The 23298-nt window shown below is 39.6% G+C and overlaps 1 protein-coding gene across 2 annotated transcripts in view; it reads right to left on the bottom strand.

Annotated features, from left to right (window-relative positions):
* The window catches only part of LOC146642545 (interleukin-1 receptor accessory protein-like 1-B), a 344567-nt gene extending 321567 nt beyond the window's left edge, over positions 1-23000 (bottom strand). The window contains exon 1 of one of the 2 annotated variants that reach the window (XM_085398383.1): positions 22488-23000. The gene's annotated coding sequence lies outside the window, so the exon portion shown is untranslated. The remainder of the gene's footprint in view (positions 1-22487) is intronic. The other variant, XM_085398384.1, reaches the window with a different exon arrangement.
* Between the last annotated feature and the right edge of the window lie 298 nt (positions 23001-23298).

Here is a 23298-nt window from a genome sequence, read left to right as displayed (position 1 = left end):
CAAGCCAATTTAATCTAAGATAAAACAGATGGGCCCAAAGTTCGCTGCAGTTAATAGTGTTTATTCAGACTTTGCCAGCAGCTACAAACATTCCTCAGCAATACACTTGGTTCTAAAATTCCTCCATAGGCTACAAGGGTCCTTCAAATGGCATTTCAGTCAGGACAAAGATGCTTCACATTGAAGCCTGAAAAGCTGTATCAGAAAGCCTTTTTGGAGAAACTCTGAACAGTCACAATAACTCTTGAGAAATTCGGAGGCATGCGAAACTGGGCAGCAGCCAAATATGGCGACATTGCTGCGTTCCCTCTTGTCAAAGGCTTATTGTCATCGGCTCTTGCTTTCTGCAACCAATGCCACCTCAGAAAAGCTACACGTCACTACAGAAAAATCTTATCTTTTTAATTAGTTTTCCATGGTGGGTGCAAGTCTGCAACATTAGCACAAAACCTGTGGCCCCTTTCTTTGGTTTGAACACAGAGGAAGTAACTGAATCACCAGTTCTGTTCTGTGTCCCTGCGGCTAACAGTGATATCCAAGACTGTAAAAATCAAAGAGAGCACCACTGAAAAGGTTAAGAAAGTGCACTCGTGATGTGCTGTAATTAATTTTGTTGGTACTGACTATACTGATGAGGAAAATACAGTAATGCTCTTATTCTCTTGGGGTGTAAATATAGCTTTGCCAAAATAGGAACAAATGATGGGTTTAAATATACAGAAGAATCAGGTAGTGGGAGGAAATTGGCTCCATAATTCAAGTTTCACAAAGCTGTTGTTGAAGATACTGGTCTATTTTTTCATAGGAACTTGAGAAATATATGATCCAAGTGTACAGACATGCAACAGTAAGGTATCGTGGTATGATATTACAAAAATGGATAAAAGCGAAGAGACAAAATAGGATATGCAATGCCAGCTTTATCCTCCAAAATTAAATAAATAAATTCAGCACTGCATTCAGTGTTTTATCATTAAAATATATTTTAAAACTAGTTTATTTATTTAGGGTGTGATGTGGACTATATAGAGCAAAGTTAGTTTGGATTATTGACATTTGAGCCTTTATTGATGGTGAACTTCAAGGGGTGTTGAAAAGTCTTACAGTCTGAGAGAAGAAGCTGCCCCGCCGTCAGCAGACTCTTGCATCTCCTGCCAGAAGAGCAGCAGGGTAAACAGACTCAGTCTGGACCAAATGATGTCCTGTTCTGTGGGCTCTGTGTATGCAGTGAGTCTTCCCAGTGCTGAACATAGATGCAACACCAGTGTTTTGTAAGGAATCCTCCATACAGTGCTGATAAAACTTTGCTTATGTTGTTCCAAGTCAAAGTTTTTGAATTGTGAAAAAACCTTGTGCACACTGTACTAACAGTTTGGGCCATACATTTAGGATAATGGCAGATCCTTTGTAATTTTCCTTTTGTATACTACCACAGTGAATTTTAAGTCAGAAAATCAAGATGTGATTAAAGCACAGAATTTCAGCTCTATTTCCAGGGGTTTAACAAAAGTATTAAAATAGAAATTTAGATATTACATCCATTTTTATACACAGTGTGTCCAGTTACTGATTAGCCCCTGAAAATAGGAAGACTAACATAAATTTAAATATAGGAATATAAGGTACTTTTCTTAAACCCTCTGGAATGAGTGACTCCTTGAACTCTAGAAGCCATGGAGTAAATACTGTGTTTCCTCCCTTGAGATGCTCTGTGGGGCCTTTAATGCAGCCACCGTAAGTTGGTACACGTTTGTGACTTTCTGCCTTCAGTTTTGTCTTCAGAGTAAGCGTGCTCTATTGGGTTCAGATTAAGGACATCGAAGAATGTCCCATTTCTTTGTCTTGAAAAACTCTTTGGTTGCTTTTGCACTATGCTTTGGCTTATTATCCATCCAGAGTACAGCCCTGTAGACTTCAGAATATATCCTGCTACTTCAATCAGCATTCACATCATCAATAAACACTAGTGATCCAGTTTCACAGGCCCATGCTGTAACATTGTCTCCACCATGTTTAACCGATGATGCGATATGATTTATGAGCTCTCTCTATACTTTTCTCTGCCCATCTGTCTGGTACAAATTAGTCTTGGTCTCTCCAAAGTATACTTTTCACAGCTGTGCAGGCTCTTTCAGATGTTTTCTGGCAAACTCTTATTTGTCATTCTTGTTCGTGAGTGTAGTCAATGGTTTGCACCTTGTTGTAAACCCTTTGTGGCTACATTCATGAAGATATCTCTTGATTGCAGACACTGAATTTGCCTTAACTTGACTTACTTTGATGTGGTGAAGAAGATTTTCTTAACCAAGGAAAGAATTTGTGATCACCCACTTTAGTTTTCATTCGTTGGACCACATATTGCCAGTTTAAAAAAATAAAAATAAAAATCCAAGCCCATAAAACTGCATGTCAATCAATTTTCTGGTTACTGCTGAAACCCCTTGAATTGAAGCTGAAGGTCTGCACTTCAATCACATCAATGATTTCAACTCCACTGTAATGTTATACAGAGGAATAATTACAAATGCTGTGCCACTGTCCAAAAACACATGGACCTGACTGTATGATGTGGGCCTGTGGCTGTCAATCCCATCAATCGTGGGTGTGGTTGTCCTGAATTCAACTGCAGAAGGCAGCCCTTAGTTGAGCTTGTAAAAAAAATGTTTGCGGAGTAAGTGGTTGCTATTTTGTGCCAACATGAAAAACAGAATTCCGTTCACTTCGGGCATATTTGAGCATCAGGTGAAACTTTTGAGCGTTTTGTGAACAATTGTGAAACGTCATGCAAAAAGCACAAAATATATTAATTCGGCATACAAGCTGATGCATTCATCTGGCAGCCAGGTTTTCTTGTGTTTGCAATCCATCATTTCTCACTGAGGTTGGTGTTTGAAGCTTTTTTTATGGCTGCAGTCGACTTTGAACAGCTTGCTTTTTTTGTTTAACAAGATATCTCTCTAACCCTAAATATCCTATCATCTTCCTCCTCCCAGCATGATCGGTTAATTATAACAACACTCTGTGGTTACTCCTTTTTTATCGGTCTGTCCAATAGAAAGCATAGATTTGCCACAGTTCAAGCAGTCCATAGTTTCAAAATTGATTGCACTGATTACTCGAGTATTGAGTAGACTGGCATGAAAGCCAATGAAAGTGATCTGATTGCTGGTGGCAGACAGGGCTTGTAGCCAGCAGGAATGTTTGACTGCACTCATACCCGACAAGTCCAAGAAAAAATATAATTAAGTTAAACTTGTGTTGTCTAACTTTCATGCTCTGGGTCTGATGTTGCTGGAGTATGTTTAAGAAGATGGCCACATACTCAAGGGCTTATTGAGGTCAAACACCCAAGTTGTTATCAGTAACCATGAAACGCGTTTCGATGTATTATTGTCGCTATCGTCTTACTTCTTGGCACATGGTTATGAGCCATTGAGAAGGGAAAGATTCAGTGCAGCTGTCGAACTGTCAGAAATATGGTCAGAAACACAATAGAGTGGAAAGAAGAGATATCCTCCTTCAAGAAATGAATGGATATTAGATGTCCAAGAAAAATATGAAATTGTTTTTTGGGGTTTTTTTTAATCCTCCCTCAAAAATCCCCCTGTGAAAGCTTGTCTTGTCAAACATTTCACAGTGTATCATCCTTTAAAGAGAAGCTCATCCAAAAGGTGCTGTCACCTGCCTCTCATTCCTTGATTGTTTTTTTCCTCAAGCCTCCACTTTCGTCTTTACCCTGACAGTGCTTCCTTCTCAGTGGATCCATCCAAAATTCAATTATTTTTGAGGAGGGTTCAGGAAGAGAGATGGGGCACTCTCTCAACACTCTCGGGGTTCAGAGTTAGCCCCAAGGAATGCATCTCAGAGTCACGCGCAAACAGTTTCGCAAATCTATGACCGAGACTTTAACGCTTTAGTACAGCTCGCCAGATGGACTTTGAGATGATGATTTATACGGATCTCTAATTTTATATCTCTCTTGCTCTGTCACACACTTTTGGGAGTTCACATTGAGGGTCCCCTTTCCTTCTTCCTCAGCCATATCTGATGTTTCTTGATGACGTTCGTTTCTCTGTTACCCGGGAAACCAATGGGAACTAACAGGAAGAAGCAATTACGGACAAATTCGGATGACATAAATTCTTGTCCCGGTTATTGGGTAAAGATTTCAGATCTGTGGGCTGGAGCTTTGATTGAACTGAAGTGTAAAACTTGGACTCTTTGTCTGTGTTTGTTCATCCATTGCTGAGCGTTTCATCCTGGATTCAAACCTTGGCTCAGTCTGACGGCCATGTGTGTCAAAATTATACAATCATTACTCTTTTTCACAGGAATGCTGACTGGCAATTTTAAAGTGAAAGTCTGTCTGGTAGTTTATTTAAAACTGCCAAAGTGAAAGTCATGAAATGTGGTGCAGATTTAGACCACAGGCAAAGACATACTTCGTTATAACTTGGTGTGCATTCTTTCTTTTAAAATGACAAAATTTGTAAACTGGTCAAAGGATTTTAAGCATGGAGTTGCCAGGCAGGAGGAAAAGGGGAATACCTCTAGACATAGGGTGAGATGGAGACAGATGATCCGCTTTGGTGACCTCTACGGGGAGAAGCCAAAAGAAGCAGAAAATAAGGCACTGGTCTTGGCAGAGGATGTGCTCTCCGAGGCTTCTTGTAGTTCTCAAAAATTTTTACAAATAATACAATCGTTTAAAGGTAAAAAAAAAAAAAAAATGCAGGATCTAATTTTAACTTTGTTCTTACCAAGGTCACTACGGGTGATTTGATTCACATAATGCCAAAAAGAAAAAAAATTCCCAAACATAACATGTGCTTACTCATTATGGACATACAGCCTCACTGCCTCTAGCCGTTACCCCTCTGTCCCCTACCTCCACTCGATAAATTGATATCTACTCTGCTTGGTGAGTTATTAACATTTCTATTTGTGAAAAACACTTTTCAGGCCCTTACACCCTTGGCTGACGCACACACACCCACAATCTCCCACCCACAGTCTGTGCTCTCTTCACTGAATTTTTCCATTTTAGATTATCTAATAACCTTGCCTTGCAAGCCTCCATGTTCCTGATATGTACCGTACCCAGGAAGTGAAAGAGAAAGAAGCGGTTGTTTTTCAAATTCACATGTTTAATACCATAAACGTCATTGTTTGGTGCAGGAACCAGAAGAAAAATGGCTTTTAATGATCAAGGGCACACATGTGAATAAATAACAAGCAGCAAAAAGTGGTTGAGTAGCAAAAATGTATGCAACGGTTTTCATTAGCTGCCATTTGTGGTAAGAATAAAGCAGTTTTAAAACTGCATATTTGAATGGATGCTAAGTGACACATTGAGGCTACTGGCTATGTGCTTTGGGAAATGGGAATTTTTTTATTAGTTAACCATCTAGCTACAATATGATGCCAAACTCATTTTATTTTCATGAGGGTGCCATGCTGTGAGAATTTTAAAAATGCTGAGGTCATTGAGTCAGACAAAACCACAGCAACCTATTTAAAGAGCTTGGCACATACCCAATCCCCAAGAGATTTTGGACAAGTCTGTCACATATTCATTCATTTCACCTCTCTGCACGATTCATTGAAGTATTAATACATTTTATGCAAATGTTTAACTCGCTACAGGATTGTTCACATGTTGTTTCAACACCCCTTTGACAATTTTAGGAACATCATTTTGCTTAAAATTATATCAAAATGACTCCAAAAAAACGTGAGAACTACTGGCTCCATGTTAAAGTAGAAAACGACAGACTACATTTACAGAAATATTACTGAGGATGGGAATAATTTGCTTTTATGATTCCTGGAACACATTGTAATTATCACTTTTTCAACCTCATGATTTTGCCACAGAGCAATAAGCATTTTATAAGTATTGCATTCCCCGACCAACTGGTGATTGGTCAGGAAATACACAAAATCTTCATTGTGATTGCTTTGATTGCTAGCAAATTGCAGTGGTCATCCATAGTTTACGTGGAAGACACTGACTTGTCAGCAAACAATCACTATTAATCCTTGAGCTGTAGGGAAACCTGCAAAAATGCAACGCAAACAGCAAAATGTTCACCTTCAAATTAAAGGTTTTGCCTTACAGCTTCAAATATCAAGAGGTGCAACAATTATTTTGAAGGCAAATACTATAGTCCATATTTACAGTTTGCATTGTACTTTTAACAGTGTCATTGCTTGTTGCAATCAATTTTGCGCTTTCAATCTCCAGCAACCCCTTGTCAATTTCTTACATATCACATATTTGTTCCTAGCCACTGGTGGTTGCCAAGAGGTTCAAGAGGTTCACTGATCAGATTATAGGCCTGCATGAGTAGGGTCCTAGCATAGACAGTATATGTAGCTTCTAGGTCAGAAAAGTTCAAGTGCCTTAAAACTGCATTCCATCTAAAGGGTATAAGATGGGGATAGCTGTGGTTGCAAAATGGGTCAAATGTGACTGATGCACTATACAGTTTTTGGTCTTAGGAGTTTTTAGTGAACCATCAGGTAGAAAAACAGTTGCAAGGGAATCTAAGGACACACACAAACATACACACACAGGCACACATACAAACTGTCTTTGCAGTCATGTCCAAGTCTTAGTCCCAGTCCCTGAGCTGACTGCTAACTAGATTCTTTATCCCGCCTGGCTGTCAAGGAAATAACTATGACATTAAATGAATGAAACTCTCTTTGGATATTCCAGGGCAAGGCTAAAGCGAGATCCTTCGGGAGCTACCGAGAAGAAGACGTGAAAGCAGAGGAGAGGTTGAGGGTTCTTGGAAGGCGACCATGAGAGGCGTCATGAGATGGTGCCAAGCAGTAAACAGAGATGTTAATGGCAGGTAACACTTGCTTTATATTTAGAATATCCCTAGTTTATGAAAGTAATTAACATCAGTCTAACTGAGTTATCTCAATAACTCTCTATACAACATCTCACCACTAAATTTTACAGCGTTAATAGATGTTGATTTATCAAAACAGAGACACCTGTCCAGACTGTCAAAGAGTTGTTTGTTGCTGCTTTTCAAGCTGTCTAAAAGTTTTAAATGAACTCTGATGGATATTGATTTATAACAAAATATTACAGTGATGATTCACAGACTGGTAAATTAATACTGATGATGCTTCTCTTTTGCTACATTGCAGATCATTAAGCACTCTTTGAAACAACGCTACCACCCTCAAAGCAGACTTTTCTTGTAAACGTGCTGTAAGGACTCCCAGATGTTACCGCGGTACATTGCTTAAGGTAAAGTGCCCCCTTTATACTATTAGAACAATTGCCAGTTAGCATCTGGCTCATTCTTTATTCTTAATGAGCATCCCCCCAGGAAGAGAAGGATGCGGTGACAGACCATGGAATGGCAATTAAATCAAGTCACTTGTAACGACAACTGGCAACATGAAGTGGGCTGCTCCTAAGTTCACCCAACTCTGAGGTGAGTGACTATAAGTGGGAAGGATACCGCTGATTGATATAGAACAGTGTATGTGAGAGGGTTATTTAAACTAGAACTTGGCACGACCAGCTAGAACTTATCAAACTTATCCTCTGATATTAATCAAAAGCAAATGTTACAGCTGGACTAGTATCAGCACAAACAGTGTCATCTTCACCTCCTCCAACTTACACATAACTTCACACAGTACTGCTACAGAGAGGCAGGGTCACAGCCAATTCGATTCAATTTTATTTATATAGAGCCAAGTCACAGTAATAGTCACCTCAAGGCACTTTATATTGCAAGAAAAAGATTCTATAACAATACAAAGAAAACCCCAACAATCAGACAACCCTCCTATGAGCAAGCACTTGGTGACAGTGGGAAGAAAAAAACTTCTTTTTACCTCCAGCAGAACCAGGCTGAAAGGGTATCCGGTGTAACGTCTGCGTCAAACCAAACACGTGACATCCCCTTGGGAAATAAGGGAGCAACTGAAACTACTTTCCAAAAGCCGCTTTAGCCATTTGTTATCATTAACTTAGCTCCTAGCGGCTAAGGCTAAAAATTAAACCGTAATATGAATGTGAGAGCTAGGCAGCAAGACAATTAGTCCTGCCCATCTGTGATGTTAATAGACAGTGTTAATTTAACAGGATAGCACAATAGTTTTGTCTAGAATTGGTTATGCTTATTTTAAAGTCTGAAAAAATCGACTAGAGTGTTTTCGGTGCTTTCATTCAAATTCCGTTCTTGTCATTCTAATCCTGTTTTTTCATTCAAATTTTGTTATTTTCATTCTAATTCTGTTAATTTAGTTCAAAATCCGTTGTTGTCATTCTAATTGTCACGGCGGGGTGCGCCGATGTGTGCGGAAACAGGACCCAAAAGCAGATGATGACGAGGAATAGTAATGATTAACAGAAAAGTGAACCTTTATTGCGATGACGGCAGGAAATGAACCAAGAGACCAAAGCAAACAGGCAAAACACTAAGAAACAAAACACTAAGCTGGCAAAACACTAAGAAACAAAACACTAACGGTACTAAGACCAAAAACTATAACTATGACTGAGGTGGAAAATAAACAGGCTAAGACTATGACTATGACTGTAACTCTGGTGAGATAAACAGACGAACTGACAATGGCATGAAGAAAACAAAAGGCTTAAATACAGACATGAGGGTGATCAGGGGAAGTGGCGACACATGGGGGAAAACAGCTGACAGACATAAACCTAATGACAGGACCAGGAGAGGAAAGCTAAATACAATGAACAAAGAACACATGACATTGTCAGAATAAAACAGGAAATGACAACACAACTTAACAGACCTAATACGTGATGAAATAAATAGAAAACCCCAAAACATAGAAAACCCAGGAACAATAACTGCCTAAACTAAAGGCAAATAGGAAATAACACAAACTAATAACATATCAAAAAATACAAAGAAAACTCAGAGTGCTGGGTCGGAGACCCAGCCTGTGACACTAATTCTGTTGTTTTCATTCAAATTTTGTTGATTTCTTTCAACTTCCAGTGTTTTCATTCAAATTCCGTTCTTTTCATTCTAAATCAGTTGTGTTCATTCTAATTATGTTGTTTCCATTCAAATTTCTGTTTCATTCTAATTCTGTTGTTTTCATTCGAAAGCCGTTGTTTTACTACTAATCCAGTTCTTTTCATTCAAATTCCGTTCTTGTCATTCTAATCCTGTTGTTTTCATTCAAATGTTGTTATTTTCATTCTAATTCTGTTAATTTAGTTCAAATTCCGTTCTTGGCATTCTAATTCTGTTGTTCTCATTCAAATTCCATTCTCTTCATTCTAATCCTGTTTTTTCATTGAAATTTTGTTGTTTTCATTCTAGTTAAGTTGTTTTCATTCTAATTCTGTTGTTTCCATTCAAATTTCTGTGTTTCATTCTAATTCTGTTGTTTTTGTTCAAAAGCCGTTGTTTTCCTTCTAATCGAGTTCTTTTCATTCAAATTCCGTTGTTGTCATTCTAATCCTGTTTTTTCATTCAAATTCAGTTGTTCTTCTTCAAATTCCTGTGTTTTCATTCAAATTCCGTTCTTGTCATTCTAATCCTGGTTTTTCATTCAAATTTTGTTATTTTCATTCTAATTCTGTTAATTTAGTTCAAAATCCGTTGTTGTCATTCTAATTCTGTTGTTTTTGTTCAAAAGCCGTTGTTTTCCTTCTAATCGAGTTCTTTTCATTCAAATTCCGTTGTTGTCATTCTAATTCTGTTTTTCTCATTCAAATTCGGTTGTTCTTCTTCAAATTCCTGTGTTTTCATTCAAATTCCGTTGTTGTCATTCTAATTCTGTTGTTTTCGTTCAAAATCCATTGTTTTCCTACTAATCCAGTTCTTTTCATTCAAATTCCAGCAACTAGAGACAAACAGTGGCAGCCTATTTTACTGAGGATTTTCACTGATAGAGATATCAAGTTCAAATTCAAGTCTTTTGACAGCCCTGCAAACAATTACCAACTACAAAGTAATGAGCAACAACCAAATAACTTGTACTCATCACTTGATAAGGCTTCACAACCGAGCCACGAAAGAAGCTGAAGGACCTTCAGTTAAAATATAAAACTATCCATGCTAGCTTCAATAGTTTTATATATGCAGCTACTCAAGCTAGCATGAGTTTGGGTAGCTTCATATAAAACAAGGTAATTATTCACTTCTCAGCTTCTCCATTTTGATGTCATGATAAGGAACATTAGCCACCTCATCACAAAGAGTGCACAGCAAAGCAACGGATCCGCAATTCAGTCTGGCAATGCTTGACAAACTGCCTTTCAAATTGAATGAGAAACGAGAGCAGCGAAGCCTAGAACATACAAGTGAGTCCAGCCTCAGAGCAGCTATGTGAGATTCTCTCTTTCAATTGACTTGGATTAGCTCGTTGCCAGAATTACGTGTAATAAAATCCAGTTATAAATTTGAGATTCGCCTCAAAGGGCAGCTTGCGACAGTCGCTTCTTCCGAACAACCCGCGAAAACCTTATGCTGCGGGGTTATCTGAAGTTTAACTTTAGCCATGTCTAACTATAGAAACACGTGTACTTCAGAGAAATGCTAAATAACATGAAAATTCCTCAAGCTTAGGTGGAAACTTCCCATAGCAGCGATTAGATATTCGCAGGCTGAAACGCTTCTTCTTTATCTCCCTCACACACAACCTTGAACACACATTTTTACTCAGCACCTAAATTTAAATCTGTGACACTGAGACTGATCTGCTGCTGAACCGATGAGTCTCTAGCTAACTCTACAGTATGTTAATGCTATTCATTGGAAAGCATCAAAGTCTTAGTTCTTCAAGCTGCCCTGACTTTAAGCTAAAAGGAAAAAAAGAAAACGTACTGCACATTTTACATCATGAAAACGATGCCACTACATAGTTCTACTACAGCACATCTTTGGAGCAGAGTTTTACAGATTAAAGAGAAATATTAATAGCAATCAATGAGATGCCTAACGTAAGTGTTCTTAACCAATACATATGTAAAAAAGAAGAACTAAAATGGCAACTAATGCCTCGGCAGATTCTGTAGTTTGCCAAATCACTTCAGTGGAATTGTCTCGTCTAAGCAGCAGAACCATAGGCTTATTTAAAGGGGAATGAAAGAGGATTGTCAGACTATTAACACAAGTTAATAAATGCCTACCCTACAGCAACTATAATCATTAAGGCTGCTAAACATTTATCTTTCAGCTTTTTTAAATCAAATCAGTCAGTCGGAAGAATCAACTTGAGCCAAAAGCAGAGCACAATCCAGCCAACAGCAAGAAAACAAAACAAAGCCTTTGAACAAATAATCAAAGTCTTTCTTCTAGCAAAGAATGTGTTTCAAATTGTACAGCCAATTGATCTGACTGTGTATAGAGGCTGTGTACTGCTTGAAAGTACTTTGACTTTCATCGTTGACGGATGCACCGTGCAAAGGATAATAATTGATGTGAAGATACACCGCACGTGGCTTTGAAATTATTTGATTAGAATAGTCAGTATACAGTATGTCTGCTTTAATGGTTAAATGTATAGCAATGCAGACACCTTAGGGGACTGGTGCTCAGCAAATGTTTATTTTCATATAAGTTCGTATCATATATAACCACACAAACCCAAACGTGAAAGCAATTTGTCTTGAGTGCACCTTTCTCTAAAAATGTCCCTCTCGCATCTGAAACAAACAGCCCCGAGAGCAAAAATAAACTTAAGAGCTAAGGCGAGCAGACATGCTGTAGCTACCACTGAGAGCTGAGCGGCACAATGCAAATAAGCTTTCACACCATAACAGACGACCCACATCTCCATGCTAGGCAGCCGAGATTCAATATCGGAGGACAAGGAGTGCTGCGTCCCCAGGCCCTTCTTGCAAAGTGGCCCATAAATCAAGAACCCTGTTGAGAGCTGGTCTCTGTGGGTCTTGTCCAGGATTCGGGAAAAAGAGCACAGCTCTGGCTCCAGTAATCCACCCCCCCCAAACAGCTTTAATGCAACAGATGCCTTTGCAGCATAAAATTATGACTATCATTAGCCAACCTGGGGACCAGATTATTACTGCAATTGTTTTGTTCAGATATATAGATGATGCTGCCCAGCCACAGCTACAACTGGATTGGGTTTAACTGTAAATACCAATTAATGATTGTTTTTAAATTTCAGACCTCACATAATACAGTAGTACATGCAAGAACACTGAGAAAATCATAAGAGGTAACTTGAAAATTAGCTTAGTATACCTTCCTTGCACCAACTATTATTTAAGCCTTGCTGACATCAACATTAGAGGAGAAAGTGCTGAGCTGTGCAACATTGCAGCTTCGCTTGGCTCATCTTTTGCCAGAAAGTACTACATGTATTGGAGGTATGTTATTGTGTCATGAAAATGTGTAATATTTGCATAGCAATCAAACTGAGGATAGTACGATTGCTATTTCATGCAAAGTGGTCAATACTAATACATATTTTATTAATGTCACAAAATGCTGAGAAATATTTTAAAAACAGACGTCGTAACATAGAGCATAATCCCAAATCAGTTTTTATTTGTTGCCCTGGGACAGACTGGCGACCTGTCCGGCCCAGGGTGTACCCTGCCTCTCACTCCAAGACAGCTGGGATAGGCTCCAGCGCCCCCCGACCCTGAAAAAGAATGTGGAAGCAAATAGATGGATAAACTTGTTGTTCTTGTCCATTAATTTTGTAGCACCAATAGTGAAGGGCATTTGGCAGAACTTCAAATTATTATGCATGCTGTGTGACTTGGTTTAATCACAGTTCTATAACTTTTGTTCAATTAAAAAAGTGAAGAAAAACCCCCCACAACATTTCAACTGACTTAATTAGCACTTTAACTTTCATTAAGTGCTACATATTGTGTGCAATAAAAATATTTTCATTCTAAGGAGATAAGGTCATTACCTTAAATTAAGGTAATCAGAATTCTGCCAGTTTTATACAATCAGATTCATAAGTTTTTAGACAATGATGGTTTTTTTTTTTCCTTTTTAATGTTACCTCTAGGGCCCGTCACAGTGAATTTTAAAATCATGCATTCAATACGCAATTTCAGTAAAGACTTCAAACTTTCATTCAAGAGGTTTAACAAAACTATAGCATTGACTAGGAATTGGCACCATTTCTATACACAGTCCACTGTTTTGAGAAGCTCAAAATTAACTGAACAACTGACTGACGAGTTTCATCTCCCGGTGAGGCCTGGATGTGGAGTTCGTTTCAAGTGTTGAACTGTTAGATGTTCCCTTGAGCAATCAGTATGAGGTAAAAAGCGATGCAACCATCTGTTGCATTCATAGAAATAAGGCAGGACCAAAAGACCTGAAAGACCCTGGAAGATTGCAGAATTCTTTCACTGGTTAAGAAAAAAACCCCTCAAAACATCCAACCAAAACCAAGAAGCACAATATTTTAAAAATACAATAAGTCTCACTGCATATAATAACTCACGTGGAGGTATTCTGAGATTGGCCATCAAACTTCATATGGCTATGAATAGTTTGTTGTAGGAAAACAAAAGAAACTGTCCCTACTATGATTGGTGACACTCTAAGGTTACACTGTGGACACAACAAGAAGAAGATTCTCTGGACAGCTCTTGTCACAGATGTATGTGACACATTTTGTCAGTATTTACATATGAATGTGCGATATGGGAGGTTACTATAACCTTATCATTTAATAGTGGTCTAAGTTCATCCTTGGCTTCATGGGGACATTCATGCAAAATGTTAAGAAATTCCCCCAAAGTATTCATGAGAATGGAAACTGAGAACCTGGACACATAACACTATGGAGGCCAAAAAATAGAAGCTACAATAGAGTTGAATAACTCTTTCATTTGTTACAAAGCACTTTATACTGTAAGCCATGTGATAAGCCTTCAGCCTCAAATAATACTAAACCTGGATTTCATGGATTGAGTTTCATCTTCTTACCTGTATGTGTAAGACACACACACGCACGCACGCACGCACGCACGCACGCACGCGCACTGCAGTTTTTGACTGAACATTAACTCTGGCTGTGTGTGAAATTACCCTTTCAGCAGGGGTTACATTGGGATTTGTGAGAAAGGGGAACCCTAGTCTAGTGGGCTTGATGCTCAAGGACCCACTGCACACAGTGAAAGTGGGGGCTAATTCTTTAAAAGAAAGTAGGTCCACTAAAAATTACACACATTGTGTTCTGTGGATGTGCATTGTCCAGAATAACAAAGACGCCGTTTCAGACACAGTCTCTAAACACCAATTTACAAGTTACAAAGAAACAAATTCCACGGCGTTAAAATCTCAGAGTCAGACGTGCCAAATTATCAGATGATAATATATTTTACTTGAGTGTAAGTGTATTCTTAATTACTTTTAAGGAAAAAGGCCAACCTACATAAACCAATCATTTCTACTCATTTATATTTCGTGATTTGCTTTTTTTGTCGTATTTTTTAATTAACATCTACATACAATTGATGGTTTGGGAAACACTGATAATACTGTCATACATAAGTAGAAGAAAATGAATCTTTGCACTGACCCAACAAAGAATCAGTGCAGCAAATTATGGGTTCAGTGTAATTAATTGTGTTTTCATTATTAGACAGATTTTCTGTAGCTTTATTTTTTTATTCACTTCAGTGATTAGATGAGTTCTGTGCTCGCAGTAATGAAAGTACTGCAAATATTGCATTTAAGCAGCATAACAGGAAAACTCCCTGTAATAACCCACTTAATATACCAGAAAAAAAGGAAGGAGAAAAAAAACAGCCCTGCTGGTGCAGGATTCGTCGTCAGCATGACTGCTTTGTTCCCAGTGTTTTCACTGAAAACATGAATTTCTAACAGCTCAGTTGTTTGCTGTGCAGAACATCATCGAGACAGATAAAATTCTGTAAGATCCCAACACAAAGTCTGATGATTTAAATAATCAATCTGAAGTACAGTAACGTACGAGAGTCTTGAGTCATCCCCGATTTCTTTATATTTTGCTTCCAAGAAGCCAAACTGTCTTGTCTTTTTTGGTGGTCTTAAAAATGGTTTTCCAGGCTTTCTGAAGGTCTTTCAAAGTTTTTCTTTGGCCATTAGCTGCTTTTCTACTCACTTTCAGCTCAGTCTTTGTGCCTGATCATTTTCAGAGGAATGTTTGTTGTTTGTTAAGCCACTTAACCTAGATCTATGATTCATTCAAGCATAAAACAGACACTTAACTCAATGAATCATTGATATGTCTACACATGACAGACAACTTAGCACAGAATTAAATTTAAATATCATCTTTATGCACTTTGTTATTAGTTGCCTGTTGCAAAAACACATCTTATGTTCCCATTTACTTTAGTTGAATCTATGAACGATGCAAAAGACGATAACACGGATTGACAGCGTCAGGACAAAATCCAGCAAAGACCTGAGACAGGACCAAGGATGTGCATCTAGCCCTTCAGTTGATCCATTTACTGCTCACAGTACATGGGTCCTTATGAAAATTCAAAAGCATTTCTGAAACATGGGAAACGGGACAGGTTGAGGTATTGCAAATTACACAAGAACTGGACTGAAACCCAAAAACTATTCCTGAAGACTACTTAAAGAAATGACAAGAAAGCTTCTTTCAGTTCAACCTGTGTTATGGAATAAAGGTGGTCATACCAAATATTGACGTTCAAGCTCATTACAATTACAAAAACTGTGTTTTTGCCTCAACACAGTAACACTGATTCCTATTTTCCTAGCAAAATACAAAGAAATGAAGACGTTTGCACAGCACTGGATTGATAGTCACACACATCTGAGTAACTAGAGGTGTTTTAAAAAAGAAATCCCCCCAAAAATCAGGTGACATTCTGTATTTGTTTGTTGTGGTACGAGTGGCTTTGTAATGGTAAAATAATGAAGGAAACAGAGCTGATCTCTGGCATGTCAGGAACTCAGCTCCAGTGGGTTTGACCCAGTTTAACCCGATCCTTTAATTACTTTTATATAACAAACACTCAGTGGTTTAATTAATAGTATGAATGCCATGTTGTGAGCTCAGCGGCAGGTGTAATATCACATCATGATGTTTAATGTAACAACATTGTAGCGCTGGAATTTTACACTTAAAAATGAATAACCTCAACACAAAGCTAAAAACACCCGAATTGATCCGAAGAAAGTTCACCGCGCACGTGTTGCCCTCAGCTTGACATATCGGTTTAAAATTAGCTGTAAATACAATGTTGCCCCGGGTCTCATGTGAAGTGGCTAATGAAGAACTGCTAATGAAGCGCTCCTTGATTTCACTCACTGTTAATCCCTAGACGTAGCTGTTCTATTTAAGCTCCCGCCTGGCTCAGAGGGGAGAATTTGGCGCAAACACTCTCAGCGTTCCTACCGAGGGGTAGCCATGTGTGCATTTACACGGAGTATGCAAATAGGCCACGGCTCCCACTCGAGTAGCTGCTGTATATTATAGCATGAGTATTTTCTTTCGTTGCTGCTGTTGCTGAGACCGTCCTAAATTGGTTTGTAAAAATGCTCTGAATATCTCGACACCAGCCACTTAGAGTGCAGGTCAAAATGTGAATACAGATTGCTAGTTGTGATAGTGTTTTGATAACATTAAAGAGCCATTTCTCTTCTGGTATGCATTTATCCTGCAAAATAATGCAGCCTGGCTTCCTTTTTTTCTCCTCCCAACTGGCATCCTGTACGACTTTTTTGTTTTTATCGCCACACCAATGTATGGAGTGTCACAACAAAGCCTTCATGAATGAGTAAGCACAGATCCTATGAAGAGACGAAGGGAAATGGGAGGAAAAATTGCTCATTTTGCTTCCCTTGGCATGCAATTTCCATCCTCTATCCACATCTCTCTAAAAGCTATCTAAAACACATCAACTTCATCTTTCTAGGCTGGATGGGTCTCAGAGGATCACCTCCAGACATGGCGCGATGACAGTGGGGCTGAAAAGAAAGGATGAAAATGATAATTCTGTTCTCTTGCTTATAGCAATAGGCTTCTCATTCTAGTGCTGATTAAAAAGTGGGGGGAAAAACATTCATTTTCGACGTCAGTTGCCTCTAGCAAAGAAAAATACCGTATATTGAGGTAACTGATCACGCCTCGGATGGCCGTTTCATCAGAGAAAGTGCAACACGACTATTTCGCTGCCTCCTTTCCATTTTACCCATGTAACAATTGACCAGCACAACATTTTAGCTCGGGGGCATGCTACACTGTGGCTGACCCCAAGTTCTTTTATTTTCTGCTGTAACAAATGGGGAAATAAACACTTTCAGATTTCATTTGATTCGGGTCAGCTTTATTCTTTGATTCCGCCCCCACCACCATTGATAGAAGCACACAAATGCAGGACAGCCTCATGTGTATATGTGTGGGATTTTTTTTAAGAGCAATGCAAAGAGACAGCTAGAGATGATGCCATTACCATCTTTTTATTGAGGCATTTTTCTGTTCGAAATGCAGAAAGTAAATAAAGCTAGCATGGCAGAGGCAGACACTCAGCTCAATTCACATCCACACATGAAGGCATTCAGATAAAGGTCTAAAAAAGAAAAAAATGGGTGGCCATGAAAATGATTTGCAAGCAAGTCCATTGTTTATGACACCTCTCTGCTGAGTAACAGCAGGAAAGGGCGCGCCCAGGGCTCAACTGCCATGAAGTGAATGCGGGACCCAATTCTGAAGACCATTTATTTTTCCATACAGCCTGGTCTGCCATCCTCATTCGACTGTGGACTCAAAGGGTGATTTTCTTTGCATGAAAACTATTTGGAGACAAAAACGAGAGCACTGCACACTACTTCTGTCAAACTCTTTGATCTGGCCTCGCGTAACCTACATGATGACGGTTACTCAACCGTATAAAATGATGCCAACCATGGACTGCTGTGCTCCAGAACAGATGTAGCAGAACTGCGATCCACCAGCCAGGTGATGACAAATATTATGTCGTAGGACAGTGTTTTTGGGTTTTTTTAAATTACAGTAAGTAGCAAACAGTTACTCTGTAAAATTTCACAAATCAAAAGATTTGGATTTGCAGATTTCAAGTATAAAACCAAGAAATTCTGCTCACTGATTTTCCAGCATCAACTATTATGATCCAAACCAAGGGCACCAAACTACATCACTACATAATAAGCTGGAACCCATCAAAACCTGTCATCCTCATTTCCAGCTCATTATTTTTCATTCTTGGGTTGCACTCAAGCAGGTCTGCATGAATAACATTTAAAAGTATTAGATCTTTCTCTAATACTGGGCCTTGATGCCACCCCTCAGTTCTAACTGTCTATAGCAGGCCTTTGTAGCTCCCACTCCTCACCACTTATAGGGACCATTTTAATGGTGGTTGCACAGCCATGCTGCCATTTATAGTGGCGCTGAGCACGTGCTCACTGCAGTATTCTGCCAAATGATAGGTGTCAGTCACCAAGTACAAGAGTAGAAGACATCAAAACTGGAAGAAAAGAAATTGAAGAGGTTTTTTTGTTGTGGAGGTTTTCGCCAGAAAGTCTCCTTTTGAGTTGAATTTAAGATTCTGCGCTGATACATCATTGCAGTGGCGGTAACAACTGACACAACTATACACATGATGTTACAAAGGTTGAATCTACGTAAGAGCATCTAAAACAGGGGTGTCAAACTCAAATACACAGTGGGCCAAAATTCAAAACTGAAACAAAGTCGCGGGCTAACGTTAATATTTATTGAAACATATTTATTCCTCCAGATATAAGAATGAATCTTTTCTTATGGACTCAAACACGTTTTGCTGAAAAACTGAATATCGAACAAGCAAAGCTTAATACTAAACAATATATATATTAGCTGTATAATACCAGTAGGCCAGCTCTGATAGTAATTTGGTATGGCTTCGCGGGCCAAATGTAATTAGGCTGCGGACCAAATTTGGCCCGCGGGCCAGAGTTTGACACCTATGATCTAAAACGACATCTTAGCTCGACTTCACCACCAGATGTAACACCACTTTCGGTGCGCAATGCCATCCACCAGTGCAAAAACGGTCTCTAGGGTTTAAACAGCCCAAATTGTGCGCCTGAGATTAGTGTATTAGGTAGATGCACTCTCTCTGACATCATACAGAGCCAAGAGTATTAAAAACTGTCTTAAAATGAGCATTTAGAGCAGTCGGAAATCTGATCCTCTGGCTGAGATTACAGAAGTTAAGGAAACCGATAATATGCCCCCTTTAATGAACTTCCCATTTACAAAATTAGTAAAACATGTTAAAAAAAAGTTTTTTTCTCAACCAGTCACTCTGCTGTTATTCTAAGGAAGATGTTTATTTGATTGAAGCCCACCCACAAGTAGAACCGAGCAATGAACAAATCTTAAGGCTTCCAGTGACTGTATTTATCAAGCACAGACACAGTCAAAATCACAACTATTTGGGGTATAAAAGGTCTAAAAAGACAATATAAGGTCAATGGGAGTTCTGATGATGCCGCAGTCCATCTCCAAGCTGCTATGACCTCATTCGCACTGCAAACCTTCATCGCTGAGAACCGGTGACTGTCACTGCATGCTCTAATTTTATCTCTGTTTAACGAATATACTAATTAACTAACATATTAATCAAGCCGTTGTGCATGAAACCAATATATTTGGCCTCGATACTGCAATAAAATTACAGATACTAGCTGTCGTGGCTGATTTCTTTCTAAGCACATTAGTTGAATTAATCTGCAAAAAGCTCCATGGTTTCAGAAAAAATTTCCAAACAAGGAAATCAAGTATCTCCAAATAATTTCCATTATGGAAAGAGGAGACATCATATAGAGTTATTACATTATATAGAGATACTTTAAGGCCTTTATATGTAAAGTAGATACTACCAGTTTTTACTGTCCCTCAAGTTCACAAACCAAATTAGCCACATCTAACTGCTTCAAAGGCAGATTTTCTCTTGTAGTCACAAGTCATGATTCTTCTTGAAATGGGCGAAGCACCATGCCCAGACACTCTGTTATCTACCTGATCTACCATACTTGTCAATTCACGACGTGACGGCAGCAACAAAAATAAATAGCTCTGAATCAGATCGATGCCCAATGATTGCGACGGAAAATGGAACAAGGCGCGGGGAAAGAGGAATCTCATCTCGAGGGGAATTGGATTTTGAGAAAGATTTAACCGAGGGCTCATCTGTTATGCATGTAGCCCACATCTTCTTGGATTCCACAGCAGCTAATAACTTTAGCAGGAATGGAAGGTTGTTCGAGCTCCAGCTGTGATATTTGAACGTATGCGCGCAGTCGCACGCGGGCATAAATACGCAAGCTGGATCGCCTCTCAGTATTTCCATTTCCCCTTGAGTCCTATTAATGTCATTTAGCAGCCATGATTGAGGTGGCCCACTCTCAGCTTCCACACCAGCATTCCTGCTCACAAATCCTCATCAATTGCTCCAATCAGTCTTACCACAGAGCCAATACTCTACAGTGAGACAACTCTTATTTCCCACCGCATTAATGAACTCTTTCATTTGAAAGCCTTTGACTGTCTGCCTCTTGATTGCAAAGCCAAGGCCAATAGGCCTCGGTGACAGCTCCTTGAAAATTAAAAGTATCAATCAAGACGGGAAGGGGAGGGGGGAAAAAGTTGTAATGGTTTCAGATTCTCCTGTCGAGCAGAGAGAGAAGGGGAAGCTAAATGGGATCAGGTGGCATTTCAAAATGCATGTTGGGGCTCGTTTTACCTCGTTTTATTGCTAGATGGGTGGTACTTGCAGGATAAGGGTTAAAAATGTTAGATAAGATAATTAAACATGTTAAAGGTTCATTTTTATGAATCAGTGGGATGTAAATCCAATTATTTGTACTGAAAAACTCATGTTCGCTGTTGTCTGTGCACCTTGAATCGGTTGACCTGGTAATTCAGCCCTGATGAAGGATTCCAAGTAATGAAAACAACATCTTCAATCACTTCATTACCATATCCTTTAAAGCTACACTTGATTCGTCAGAAGAGGAGTTCAGTGCTGCTGGGTAAACTTGACCAGCATTTTTTCTAAAAAAGGAGAAAAAAGTGCTAACGCTGGATGACATAATCTCCGTCTAAATCAATTTCGGTGTGAAAGCACTTGACTCAGCTCAATATGTAGCTGCAGGGCTTCTGTTAAGTGGCTGCTGCCACTTACCTATTAATTCATGTGCTACCGGTTGCGCTCGTGGTCAAGATTAACCCGATATGTCGGGATTTAAAAATAATAATAATAAAATAATACCACAAGGCAAAGGAAGACATGTGCCAGAGCGTTTAGGAGAAACTGAAGGGGAAAGATTATGAACAAATCATGATGCAAGGAGGTTTTGGAGCAAGCAATGATGCTGTTAACAGAATTAGAAAATGCCTTTGCAAGACTGAGGAGCTGTCTGGAAGTAAGGATTTCACTGCCTGCGGGCTATGGCGTGCTATGGTTTTGCAAAAAAAGAAAAAGAAAAAGAAAAAAAAAGCATGGCTGCAGCAGTTGTTACTTGATGGGGAAAAAATGGTGACATACAGCTTGTAAGGCTACAGAGCCTTCTGTCACTCATGTGTAGGGAGTGATGAGGGAGTATGGATTTTATGCATTTCTTTTTTTACGCCAGCATCTGTTCTAACTTTTACATCAGTATCACTTTCCTGATTCTCAAATATGTTCAGTGGGTAAAAGCCAAACCACCACGACCAGCTCCACTCTGGTCAGAGCCAGACTGGAGCTTCAGACATTCATCTGGACAACCATAAACCATCATCCATCCACCCAGAGGAGGGAAGCAGGCAAAAGGAGGAGAAGCACAGAGAGAGCTGACTTGCCAAGCAACCACTCAGCAGAAATAATGTGAAATATAACTACGGCTGGGTTCTACTCCCATCCCTCCTCACTCTGGCACACGTTATTTCCCCCCTCCACCAACACACGATCGTGCTCTCTTACTTTCACAGGCGCACGTACACAAAACACGCACGCATGCTGACGCACCGGAGAGATGTGCAAATGCGCACAGTGTTACACAATTAACGTCGAGAAGGAGGAGGGGAAAAGAGAGAGAAGAAGAATGCGTAAAAAGAACAGTTGGTGTGCGCTGACGGACTAATCCGCTCGGATAGTTACGTTTTGAATGAAGGATACAGAAGAAGACTTTCAGCGGTCCACTTCTACTGCCGTACTGCAGCCGTGAACAGCTCCACACAACAGAGGAGGCTCTAAAGATAAAAAAATAAAATAAAATAAAGGAGCCTCTGGGATTTACGCGTAACAGCGGGACAAATGCGTTCTATCCAAAAATGCGCATTTAAGCGCTGCGTGTTGGGATTCCGTTTATTAAAGGTGGTAGATAGTCAGGAGGATCGTGTGCGCGCACAGAACATGAAAATGTCAGTGACAAAAACGAATCGTGGGTTTAAACAGATCCACGGGGGGCAGCATGGTCCAACTTTGGCCAAAGAAACAATTGCATTTAACTTACCAACAAGCAGTTTCCAAATGACGGCGTACACTTTGTGGTTAGTTCTAATAGCCCCACACCATCACGGTGTATCCGAATCTGCTCCGGTCGACAGAGTAAAGCAGAAAGGGTTTAAAAAAAATAGAATACAATAAGGAATTCCAGGAGAGAGATAGTCCACTTCTCCAAAAAGAAAAAAAAGAAAAACGCAGTGTCTGTCCCCAAATTACATATTGCCAGTCCTCGCTGGCGCAAATTGGAGCGCAAAAATAAAACCAAAAAAAGAAAAGAAAAAACAAAAAACACCTGCAGCCGGTCGCTTTCAAACAGCAGGAAAGAAGAAAATCATGACAGTGATTGGAAGAATGTTCGACGGAAATCAATCAAGGGCAAGATCGGGAGAGGCAATTAGTCTGGTTATCCTGTTAAATCAGCTGCACGGCGGCTCACGGCCACGGAAGCCCGGCAGGTGAGCTTTCAGCTTTAAGCACGACTGCGCGAGAGCGAATTTCCAAAGTGATGTGCAGAAAAAAGGCACACCAGAAGCCTCCTCTCTCTCTCTCTCTCTCTCTCTCTCTCTCTCAGTGCCGCTGTACCGACACCAGATGCGTCAAGTGAGGACAATTGAACCCAAGCAGCACAGGACACGACGAGATTTCCCTTCAACATAAAAGTCGAGCGCGCACTGGCGGTTAAAAAAAGAAGAAGGGCTGGCTGAATGACCCACGTGGGTCTAAGTAAGAATTGTGGGGTGTAGCTAAAAGCTCCATACACTGTGTCACAGTGTATTTACATTAATAAGAAGTAGCACAGATCCGGTGGAACTGCACCC

Source organism: Rhamphochromis longiceps, linkage group LG23 (assembly GCF_057381845.1).
Source record: "Rhamphochromis longiceps isolate RC_006_pf linkage group LG23, R_longiceps_female_GT1.1, whole genome shotgun sequence".
Taxonomy (NCBI): Eukaryota; Metazoa; Chordata; class Actinopteri; order Cichliformes; family Cichlidae; genus Rhamphochromis; species Rhamphochromis longiceps.
Note: the sequence above shows the minus strand (reverse complement) of the source record. Positions and strands in the feature narration are given on the sequence as shown.